Source organism: Oryza sativa, chromosome 6, assembly GCF_034140825.1.
Source record: "Oryza sativa Japonica Group chromosome 6, ASM3414082v1".
Lineage (NCBI taxonomy): Eukaryota > Viridiplantae > Streptophyta > Magnoliopsida > Poales > Poaceae > Oryza > Oryza sativa.
In genome coordinates this window covers 13457221-13469547 of record NC_089040.1, presented here as the reverse complement: position 1 = coordinate 13469547, position 12327 = coordinate 13457221, and the positions used below count along the sequence as shown (strand labels likewise).

The window sequence follows — 12327 nt, the reverse complement described above, 5'->3', positions numbered from 1 at the left end:
CAGTACACTCTATAAAAATCTCGAGGTAAAAATAGAATTTCATACACCTTAGTAAAATAACAATTTGGATGATTACTATAAAATCCTTTCTGGTGAATCACACTACCTTCTAGCCAACAAAGGTACATGTATATTCATAATGTACAAAGTAGCCATTCCCATATTCCACACCAGATTACAACATAACAATGAAATCCATGGCAAAAAAAAAAAGATGGTGGCATTCTTGTCAATATTGACTGCATGAAAACATCAAGATTTAAATAAAAAACACAGGCTAAAAACTCATAAGATAATCTTGGTAAAAAAGATATGAAATCCTTACATGATATAATCTAATTTTCAAAACATTGCTCACAAACCCCAGTTGATATATTCGTTGTATAACAAAGTTGCAAATGCACGACATTTACTTTCTAGTAAGTAAAAGGAATTGCAATTTCATGTACTACAAGATACTAAGAAAATAGGGAAAGCTAAAGAATGTAAAGATGAATGTTCTCCCACAACCATCTATTTTTTGTTCAAGCAATCATGTTTGGTCTATCTGCAGCAAACAACGAAGGCCTTCCAAATTCGTCAAACACCTTTTGGACAGGAGTATCAATGATGCCTAGAAGGCCTTCCAATCTTTTCTAGAGTGGCAATGGTACCTAGAAAATATGAGGGAACCTGTATGAAATGAAATGCTTATATAAAAGTTTTTCCTCTTCCTTTGGCTTAAGCAGCAACACTTAAGGTGATCACAAATAATCAAACCCAGTTAGCTCCGACAAATAAATGAAGCCATATGACAGTTATTAGTAATCAGGAAATTCACCATTACATGCAGAAACAAATCAAGAAAGAGAATCTTAAATTGTTTGAGGAAGTATATATAAAGTCATAAATGTTTTCCAGCATCAAGTACCCAGTAAACACCAAGCCTGTGATATAAACATCACATTGTAAACTACAAAACAAATAAGGAAATTCTATATGTTGTGCTCTCAAACTGTGCCAGTGCCTACAGTAGTGCAGTATGTATTGCAAAACTCCTATCAAGCCATCTTACAGTAGCATAACACAAAATTAAATTGATCAGCAGCATTTCTTGCAAGGAAAATAAAATAAGGCTCTCATCTATTGAGAGATGCATAATGCAAAAGGAGTATAGATGTGTAAAAAATAGGCAAATTGAAAAATAGGAAAGATTGAAAAACATTGGAAAAATCACATACTGAAAAATAGAAACAATCACCATACCTTTTTTCTAATGTCATAGATTGCAGCTTCAATACAGTGAACAAAGAACTATGAACTTCATCACCAAAGAATGTAAAAAAGCAAAAAAAAATCATTTATGGGCCTAATATCAGTATACCAGCAAAATAACCAGTGGTTTTGCTGGATGGCATCACAAGCACCTATCATAAGATTTGAAAAGAGATGCATAATGCAGCTGGAGAAAAACAATCACCATCACACGCACACACCATGGTGCCCCGTATGGCTGTCCTATATATATGGCAAAAATAAGGCCACAATTGAATAGTCTCATAAATTTGATCTTAAATAAAAAGGCCAATGTCTCATCATAAGATAATTTATGAGAAGAATAGAGGGGGAATACAGATTGGACGTGAAACATTCCAAAAATTGCTCTGCAATGTTTTTTATATGGAATTTTTTCAGGTTCATCGGTATGTTTATTGGCTTACTGCTGAGATGAACCTGCCATTGACCAACTAAACTTTTCTCTTATAAAAGGACATCATAATTTACCCCAACAACAAAATACAAACCGTAGCTCAATATAGATTAATCTAGACCATTACCTCTTACCAATGTCGCCAGCTTCATGATTTGGTTCCTAGATTATATAATCAAACTGGGAACTTCAGATTATTGGAGGTTAGAATCATGAAAAAGTTGTTGTTCATAATACCTGTATTTGCTAGAAGAAATTGAAGAAATAAAAAGCTAATGAGGAAGGTAATGTTCCAAATATATACAATTTCTCGAGTTGCCATTGACCAACTTCAGATGGTGTCTAGCGCATCCAACTTTGTTTTGGGAATTCACAACAGCTGGTTTATTGAAGGATGATAAGTAATTCAAAGCAATTAGAGAACCAGAGCATGCAGATGAAAATTACAAGTTCAACAAAGTTCAGTGGATTACTCTTGCAGACCCCTCTTGCTCATAGCCATGTGATGGTGAGGTGCTCCTATGATGTTTCTTGTTGTCCGCTTCTTGATGTCCGCATGACCATGGGTTGGTAGTTGCCATCTCCATGGCAAACTTGATGCACTCTATTTTTCAAACTTTGCGATTGAAGTTTTCAGATATCATAATCTCCTTTTTTGATGCTGTACTGCAGAAAAGGAACCAAAATAGGGTTAATCATTTGTTCTGTTATCTGTATAACATAACAGATTTGATATTCACATAAGTATTTTGGCTATGTTGGAAAATAGTATAAACAATATTCCTTGATGTATGTCCTATAGCAAGTACAACCACTAATGACCAATTCAATAGTGGAATTTGTGAACTATCAAAGTATAAAAGGTCCACATTACAGATTTTTATGTATAATCTAAAAAAATAGTATCAATAGCATTATTCATGAAGTAAATATTGCTTTCAATTATTTAGGTTTATGATTTTTGCAGGTTATGAACATCTAGCAACATAGTCTCTTACCATCAGTAACATGCAAAAAGGAAAAGAAATATAAAATTAAATTAATTTTCATTTGAAATGAAAGAAAGTTTCTACATATGATGTTCCATACTTTTTTTTTGGTGGGGGGAGGAGAGGTGTGGAAAGCAGAGCAGAACAGAACATGACCGAAGAAGGAAAATATCAGCTATAGGAAAGCATATTACCAGTGACAGTTGTAGGAGGCTGGACCATTTGTTATTTATATGCATTCTTTTATCAGCAAGCACCCATTGATCCTGCAATGCATGCATTAGAAAACAAACCATCATGCATAAATCGTGCTTGTGCCCTTGCGCAGAATAAAGGCTTACATTTTTGTGTAGCAGAAAGGGATGATTCTTTGCCTCAAACAGTAAAGGAAAATATTCACATTGTTCACGGTGACAAATACATTATCAAGTTTGAAAGAAATACAAAGAAATCACCTACAGAAAATTCACATAGATTATATAAGCAAACCTATACCACTAATGAAAACATCCAATAAATCAAAATGTTGGTTATAATTAGCAGTTATTCAGTCAGATTGTCCCAATATTTCTGGATTGGTATTCAGATGAAAAATCACCTGTTAGTCATAATGTAGCAGCAAGCAACTTGACTGTAGCTTCTCCATACTTTTCACCATCTCTACAACTTGACTGCCTGGTTCTGTAGGACAGCTTCCTGTCCTCTTGGAGAATCCCTCATGATTCAGCATCGGACAGGACATAACATGAATCTATCAGCAGTCACTATCTAGGTTTCTTGAATATTTAGCCAACATAGCCAAGGCTTAAGAACGAAGATCATCAGACATAGATATCAAAATTTCCACACGTACGGAGAAGATTAAGAAAAGACACAGGATTTGAGGGACTTACTCGTACTATAGGCTTTCAACAATAGGGTCAACATTGGCGATCTGATGATGATGAAGTGGCAAATGGGGAAGAGGGCCGACCTCGGTGCCGGCCAGCGGCGGAGTGCACGGCGGTGTCGGTGACGGCAGAAGGGGCCGAGGTCGGATCCGGCCGTGGCGGTGAGGAAGAAGCAGTATCCGGCAGCGGCAGCAGCGGCTGCTCCGGCGAGGATGCGGCTTCAGTACACGTGGGGAGAAGGAGGAGCGAGCGAGGAGAATGGCCGCGGCGGTGGGGAAGAAGCAGGATGCGGCGAAGCGGCTGCAGCAGGGAGGAGCTCCGGTGAGGATGCAACTTCAATACACGCGGGGAGGAGGATGAGCGAGAGAGGAGAAGCGATGTTTTCGCAGCCGCGGGTGGAGGAGGAGGAGCGAAGTCTTCGCGCGTGAAATCCTTGGCGGTGAAATTGTGCTGTGGAGAAATCTTGCGCGTGGATGGACGGTATAGATTAATTCGGATGATTTAGCACGTAGGATTGGAGGGGGGCAACTCCTCCTTTTTTATATTAGTATAGATTGGAAAGAAAATAAATATGCTAGATGTGGATATTTGGGGGGTGGGGGGGGGGGGGGAAGAACTGCTCAGGAGACCTTTCATAAGGTGAGATGTCAATCGAAGCTGTCAAAGAATATTGCAGTAATTATAGAGACGTAAAGCTTGAGTGTGGTAAACAATTGTGAGTGGATGAGCCGATAAGGGTCACTGATTAGCTAGGATGTGGTATGGAGACATGTATTGTCGTTGAGAGCAACAGACGTGACATAGGAAGATGTTGACGGTGAAATCAGCCCATAACATGTCCCAGTGTCCAGTGACATTATAGACGTGATGACATATGATAAAATTACTAGTACCATGTATTATGCTTGTGTGTCGCGTTGGATGACAAATACATACTCCCCCGGTCAAAAAAAAAAGACAAACCTGGTTTCCGTGCCCAACGTTTGACCGTCCGTCTTATTTAAAAAAACTATAAAAAAAATTAAAAAGACAAGTCACGCATAAAATATTAATCATGTTTTATCATCTAACAACAATGAAAATACGAATTATAAAAAAATTTCATATAAAACGGATAGTCAAAGTTGGACACAAAAACCCAGGGTTTGCCTTTTTTTGGGACGGAGGGAGTATGCTACATGATCTACACAACAAACCCATAAAAAAATAGTTATCCTCCCGATTGTAAAAGTATATACGTGACTATATCTCCAACTAAAAAAACTCAATTATATGCAAACAACTTATCCATGTTTACCCACATATAATATTTTTTAATATGAAAATCTAGGGTGGTGACCCACGTAGTTTGCGCAGCCAACATCATCATAATTTTTCCCCACATAATAGCTATATACTTTCACATTTTATTATCAAAATTATATTGAAATGGCAACATAACTTTAAACTCTGGCCTAACTTGACAAACTGACCAATATCTAATCCTTATTTCCATGAGTCAAACGCGATGGATCCTTTAATATTATGTAAATAATGTAAATAAAAAAAATAGAACTAATAGGAGCGCGCTCCTAATATTCCAAGCGCCAAACATGCATCAGCCCAGGCCCACCCCACCCCACGTCCCGTCATCCCACTCCTACCGTTGTCGGAGTAAACGATTTACTCCTAACTCCTACCGTTGTCGGAGTAAACGATTTACTCCTATCGCGCACCTCAACCACCCACCTTTATTCGAGTAAACGATTTACTTCGATAATAAAAACAACTCTCCTGCTTCCGATCCCACCCCACCTCCCGCATCGTGCTCCCACCATTATCGGAGTAAATGATTTACTTCGATAAAAACAACTTCTCTGCTTCCAGTATATATTTTATTTTCCCGTATCCAACCAACCACTCTCGCCCCCACTTCATTTTTTCCTTTTTTTTCAGATCTAAATCGATCCACCATCCCAGCCCATAGATCGCGACACACCATGGAGGAGAACGACAACACCGTGATGGTTGATGGCGGTGGCCGGCGGTGGTTGAGGTGAAGGCACTGCTTCGGGCCTCGCTGCCGCACCTTAACCAGCAAGGAGGTGTTCACCTGGGCCAATAGGAACAACCAGCGGCTGCTCCACGTCGGCGACATTGATAGAATAAGCAAGTAAGGAAATGACACTGATTTGCATCTGAATACTCTCCTTCAACTTCATGCATGAAGCCCCAATTTGATTTTTGCAAATCAAATTAACGTGCAATCTCCAATATTACCTGATCTCATTTGATGGGCTGCACAGGTCCTACATTTGCACATCATGCTCCATGTGGCTGACCACAGAGGATAGGGTGGAGTCCGCCGGTGATCGAGGTTGTTTGCTATCTATTTTTCTTTTGCTCGTCATCTCTATTGACATGAACGAGAATGTTTTTGCATTTTTTTCGTGCTTGCTAGATGATGGATGGCTGCTACTGCGCAACGTCGAGTTCATCTATATACCACACCGCTACATCCTTCTATGATTCCATCGTCAACTACTGCTCGCCACCCGGTTGCCCTCTCCACTACCAGTTATAAGACACATACCGTGCTCTTCATCCTTATAGCAAGATCCAACAAAGCCACCAGATGGATTTTTTTTGACCAGAATAACAGCAGGAGAGGTCCTACTGTGATATAATAAATAAAAATATAGAATATTTACAAAAGAGCTTTACAGAGGGGGGGGGGAGAATCAATTACAGTTGATCAATCCATGATTGCCAAGCGGGGATATCTTGTCTATTTACTCTATGCAAAAGTAGAGTAAAGTCCTCTTTGAATAAACATTTCCAACGAGATAGAGATGGCCTGATGTTGTTAAAGATAAGATCATTTCTTCTCAGCCATATATTCCAAGAGGCTACAGCAATAACTTCATAAAAGAAAGAAAGACCAAAGTTTTGCTTCGCCACCAAGATCATATTCATAAATTCCAGATTCCCATGCCATTGAATCCCCAGATAAGACCAGCATTGAGCAGCAAAAGGACAGGCGAAGAAGAGATGCGTTAGATCTTCAGGTTGATTTGAGTTGCACATTCCACAGCTGATGTTAGGAGTTGAGAGAAGATTTTTATGCTGAAGCATTGCAAGAGTGTTGAGCCAAGACATCAGAAGTAACCATAGAAAGACTTTCAGCTTGAGGGTGCATTTACTTTTCCAAATGTGAGTGAGAGGCACTGCTGGTTGAAGATGAGCAAAGAAGAGTGAATAGATCTTCTTTGAGTGAGAGAAGAGGCCGTCCCAAGGATAATCCCAAGAGTCATTTGAGCTTGACAGACTGGTATGTTGAATGATGTTTTCCAAAGATCTCCATTCAGTCATAGCTTGAGAAGATAACGGTAGATTGAAGTGATTTTGTACTGAAGGGTTGCTAATGAAGCTGAAGCAGGATATGTCCTTTGAATTGGAGAATAAAAATAAGGAGCTGTGGGAGTCTGCCAAAGTCTGTCCATGAGGAAGCCAATTGTCTTTCCAAAACAATACAGTATCACCCCCTTTGACCCTAATTTTGATGACAGCTCTGAAGAGAGGAATCAGTCTGAAGATATTCTTCCACCAAAACGAACCAATTTCTTTGCATGCATGAGGAGGCAGATCAACATTGTGATAATATTTGTTCCATAGTTTCACGCAAGGTAAGTCCTGCTCATTGTAGAATTTGTAAAGATGTTTCATCAAAAGAGAGGTGTTTTGATAGTGTAAATCAATGATTCCCAGACCTCCTTTGTCCTTTGGTTTACAGACCAGATTCCAAGCAGCAAGAGATTGTGGTCTATTTGAATTTTCATTTGACTTTCTCCAAAGACAATGTCTTCTTGCTCTGTCTATGTGCTCAATAATCTTCTTTGGGAGTTGGAGAGTACACATGTAGTAAGTGGGAAGGGAACTGAGGACCGAATTTACAAATGTCAATCTTTGCCCATAATTAAGGAAGTTGGCAATTGGAGATAACCTTCTTTCAACTCTGTCAATGAGAGGACCAAAATCAGCAATTTTTGGCTTGTTGTAACTAAGGGGAAGCCCCAGATATGTGAAGGGCAAGCTTCCAGTTTGACAACCAAGGGTGGCAGCTAGAACAGAGAGGTCATCATTTTTGGTTCTTTTCTAGTTTGATTCACCTCTGAGTAATTATATCGCTTGTGTGTGATTGAGCCTGTAAGTTTTTCATTCATACAACTATTTTGTGCTACAGAATACTCTTAGTATCAGTCTTTACTGTTATACTGTATATTGAATACATCAGTAAACATATTACTATACGGTGGCTACGGGATCATGGCTATATTGAGAGGAATGTGGTAATTGTTTTACTCGCAGACCACGAAATCTCAGTTTTTATTCTTATCATGTGTATTGAACACATCAATGTTGGTATTTCTTAACGACATTACTATAAATATAATTCCCAGCAATGGCGCAGAAATACTCATGGTATATTATGGTTACAGAGTTCATCTGTAAGCGCACGGATATACCATTGTAGCTATATTTTTAATGTAGTTATATTTTTAATGTAGTTTGAGGATATTTTCTTTTTCTTCAATTAACTTGTGAATTCTAAGAATTTTTAATTAGCATGATATTTGCCTGTTGTTTTCACCTCGTGGGATTAACGTGGGGCTCATAGAAGAGCCTCCAATTAATATAAGCAAACTAATGAACTCTTCTCTCGGTATTATTTATTTTAATCAAAATTTAATATATTTCTAAATTATATTGCCACATGAAATATTTTCTCAATAATATTTATTTTTAACTTGAGTTTAAGATATTTCTAAATTGTATTTCTACGTGGACCACTTCTCCTAATATTATTATATTTTAATTCGAATTTTAAATATTTCTAAATTGTACTTCTGCATAAACTATTTTCTCTATAATATTTTTTAATCCAAATTGTAGATTTTTACCTAAATTGTAGTTCTACATGGATTCCTATCTCAATATTAATTCTTTTTAAATTTTGTTATCCAAGTTTCATTTTTTAAATTATATTTCTACACACAGACTCTTCTTTTACTTTTAATTTTTTATTCTGAATTTGAGATATTTAAATTGTATATCTATTTGAATCTTTTATGTGTGAATTTCTTGGTCTTGAAAGCGAACATGGTAGCTGTCGACGAGTTATAACGACAATGGTATCTTGGAGTAAGCGGATCGTTGGTACAAGATCTACGCGAGACCGTATCACGAAAACAAGGTTTATACTAGTTTGGATCATCGACATGAGCAATAAATTAGTCCAGTTTATATATATTTGTGGGAAAAGCACCACATATATCACAATGGGAGAATATGTGGACTATTCTAATCTGCCGAGTAGAACCCGCTGAGTACTTCTAAACGAGTAGAAGTTGGTGACTAGGGGTTCGGCTTCCTCTGGATCGTTTCTCAATGTGGCTTTAGCTATGACTTGTGATTCGATGCCCATCCCCTTCATGGGCCCTTGTATTTATACCCATTATTGTCTTCTTATCCAAGTAGAACTCGAAGAGCCCGCGCAAGGTACAAACTGAGGAAACCTGGTCTTCTCCTGATTGAACTCTGACACCTTATATTTCTTCGAAGACAATACCCTTCTATTTCTTATCTCCTTAACTAAGTATACCTTCCCGTATAACATTACTTACATGGTATTTTCATACAATATGAACCCATGTATGGGAGGTATGCTTTATCCATAATACTAACATTAGCTTTCTTTTTTATTACTTTATTAAGTTAATAGATTAATTAATACAACCAAACAAATAGACTGAGAAACCATGTGACAAATACCTCAACACATGTATCCGGGGTGGTTGGTTGCTAGCTACATTTGTCACAGTTTATCATGCCTAAGATTAGACAAATTTGATCAACTTAGTAGCTATTTGGTTATAGCTATAGTTATGACCAAATTCTCTTCTAACAAATTAGGTTTTACATATGCGTGAATGACTAAAAAATGTGCTAAGATTTTCTTACGCTTGCTAAGGTGTGGGCCATGTGGCCAGGACTTTAATCATCTCAACTTAGGCAGAGTTCATTTAGGATGGAAGGCGAGAAGATTTGTCTCTTTTTCACATGCTTTCCGTTAAATGATGTATTTTATTTTTAAAAAAAATATAGAAAAATTACTTTAAAATAAGGCAAATTTTGCTACCGGACACTTCGTTTCGTGTTTTTAAGCTCTAGGACACTTCCCAATCTCACTTTTGGGGGAAAACACTCCATAAACGCGGTAATTTGCCAATGGACATCATGCCGATTAAAATAATGATTTCCGATTGAGGAGGAGAGAGAAATCGCGTGAAATGTCAAAAATGCCCTTGGGCCCACATGTCAGGCTGGGGATTGTCTTCTACCTCTCGCCAGTGCGAGAGGCAAGGCAGCGCGTGGCTGGGCATGGCCGGGGCGAAGGAAGGGCGGCTCGGCAGCGGTCAAGGGAGATGCGGCGGGACTCCGGCGACCATCCACCGGCGGCAGTGATGCGTGGAGGGACGGGGGCGCGTGGCACCATGTGTCGATGCCATGACCGAGCTCGATTGATTTTGGGGCTTTTGCGATAGCAAGAACTCCGGCCAAATCAATGGGTGCGGAAGCATTTAGGGCCACTAGGGATTCGATTTGGCTAGCTGGATGGCTAGGAGGAGCTCGCCGGTGATGAAATGATGGCCGGGCGGTGAAATACGGAGGAGAGGGCGGTGCTGGAGCTGGCGGTGATGGCGCACCACATGTTCCCGCCCGGCACCACCACGGTGATGGAGCATCTTCGTCCGCAGTCCGCACCTGCTCGATCGCCGCGGGCGACGGCGCCAGCGTCGGCAGTGTCCGCGAGGTCACCATCGTGTCAGGCCTCCCGGCATCCACCAGCACCGAGCGCCTCGAGATGCTTGACGACTACCGCCACATCATTATCTTCTGCATCGGCGGCGGCCATCATCGCCTCCGCAACTACCGCTCCGTCACCGAGTTCCAGTCGCCCGGCGCTGCCCCGGCGTACTGCGTCGTGGAAGAGAGAAAGGAGGGAGAAAGAGGGAAGATAGATGGAGAGCTGACATGTGGGCCCAAGGGCATTTTTGACATTTCATGCGATTTCTCTCTCCTCCTCAATCGAAAATCATTATTTTAATCGGCGCGATGTCCATTGGCAAATTATCACGTTTATGGAGTGTTTTCCCTTAAAAGTGAGTTTGGACAGTGTCCCATAGCTAAAATCACGAAATCAAAGTGTTATGTAGCAAAATTTGCCTTAAAATAATTGATACTTAATTAATCTTACGCCAGAGACTTTTCTTGTTTTACGTATCTTCTTAATTTTAAATTTTAAACAAGTATAGCGTTTTTTGTTAGCAAGTGATGATAAAGTATCTTGTGTTCTTCGTTTGCATATATAGCACGAAGGTGTCACGTCGAACCATAATTCAGCCGCAACTAGGTCGCTCGGTGGACATATCTACATACTCGTAGGACGATGGTGTGAAGATGATATACGCTACTGTATGTACATGGTCATGGGAATGAGGAAGATGAATTGGCGTGTGAATATTGTGACTTTATTATGGCCGGCGCCGGGGCACCGATCCCATGTGCAGATGTGCTGTGTGAGGTTGACAGCAAGAGGTACCCAACCATCCAACGTAGGAGTAGTACAGTACTAGCTTGGGTTTGTTGGCTCATCCGTTACTCCGTTAGGCGAACCAGCCTTTTCCAAGCTCCCACACGGACACGGTAAATTCGGTTCCTATCTCAATATTAATTATTTTTAAATTTTTATCTGAGTTTCATTTTTTAGAAATTATATTTCTATACATAGACTCTTCTTTTACTTTTTAATTTTTATTCTGAATTTGAGATAATTTAAATTGCATATCTATTTTAACTTTTATGTGTGAATTTCTAGGTCTTGAAAGCGAACGTGGTAGCTGTCGATGAGGTATACTGGCAATAGTATCATTGGAGTATGGGGATCGTTGGTACCAGGATCTACGCGAGACCGTACGTATCAAGAAAACAAGGAACATGGGTTTATACTAGTTCAGGTCGTCAATAAGAATAATAACCCTATTCCAATTTATATGTATTAGTGAGAAAAGTACCACACATATTACATGGGAGAATATGTGGACTATTCTAATCTACCGAGTAGAACCTGCCGAGTATGTCTCGACGAGTAGAAGTAGGCTACTAGGGTTTCGGCTTACTCCGGATTATTTCTCAATGTGGTTTTAGCTATGAATTGTGATTTGATGCCTCTCCCCTCCATGGGGGCCCTTGTATTTATACCGGTGATCGTCTTCTTCTCCAAATAGAACTCAGAGCCCGGGTAAGGTACAAAGCGAAGAAACCTTGTCTTCTCTGGATCGCACTATGACACCTTCTATTCCTTCGAAGACAATTTTCTTCCGAGTCCGCCTTATCTCCTTAACTAAGTATACCTACCCTTATAACATTAGGTACACGGTATTTCCATAGAATACGAACCTACGTATAGGATGTATGTCTTATCCATAATACTGACAATAGCTTTCATTTTTATTACTTTATTAAGTTAATAGATTAATTAATACTTCCTATGTACTCGTAAAGGAAGTCGTTTTGGATAGCGACACGGTCTTCAAAACATAACCTTGACTTCTTGTTTCTATAAAAATATTTATTAAAAAATGATATATGTATACATTTGTAAAAGTATTTTTCAAGACAAATCTATTCATATAATTTGTACATTTTTAAACTCAAA

General features: G+C 39.2%; 1 long non-coding RNA gene across 1 annotated transcript; it reads right to left on the bottom strand.

The window, feature by feature from the left end:
• Positions 1-282: 282 nt before the first annotated feature.
• LOC9268525 (uncharacterized) lies at positions 283-3471 on the bottom strand. Its single transcript, XR_010742194.1, has 4 exons — positions 3278-3471; positions 2874-2945; positions 2164-2356; positions 283-2069 (listed from the first exon to the last, which is right to left on the bottom strand). It is a non-coding gene; the product is annotated as an uncharacterized lncRNA (long non-coding RNA).
• Positions 3472-12327: the final 8856 nt, after the last annotated feature.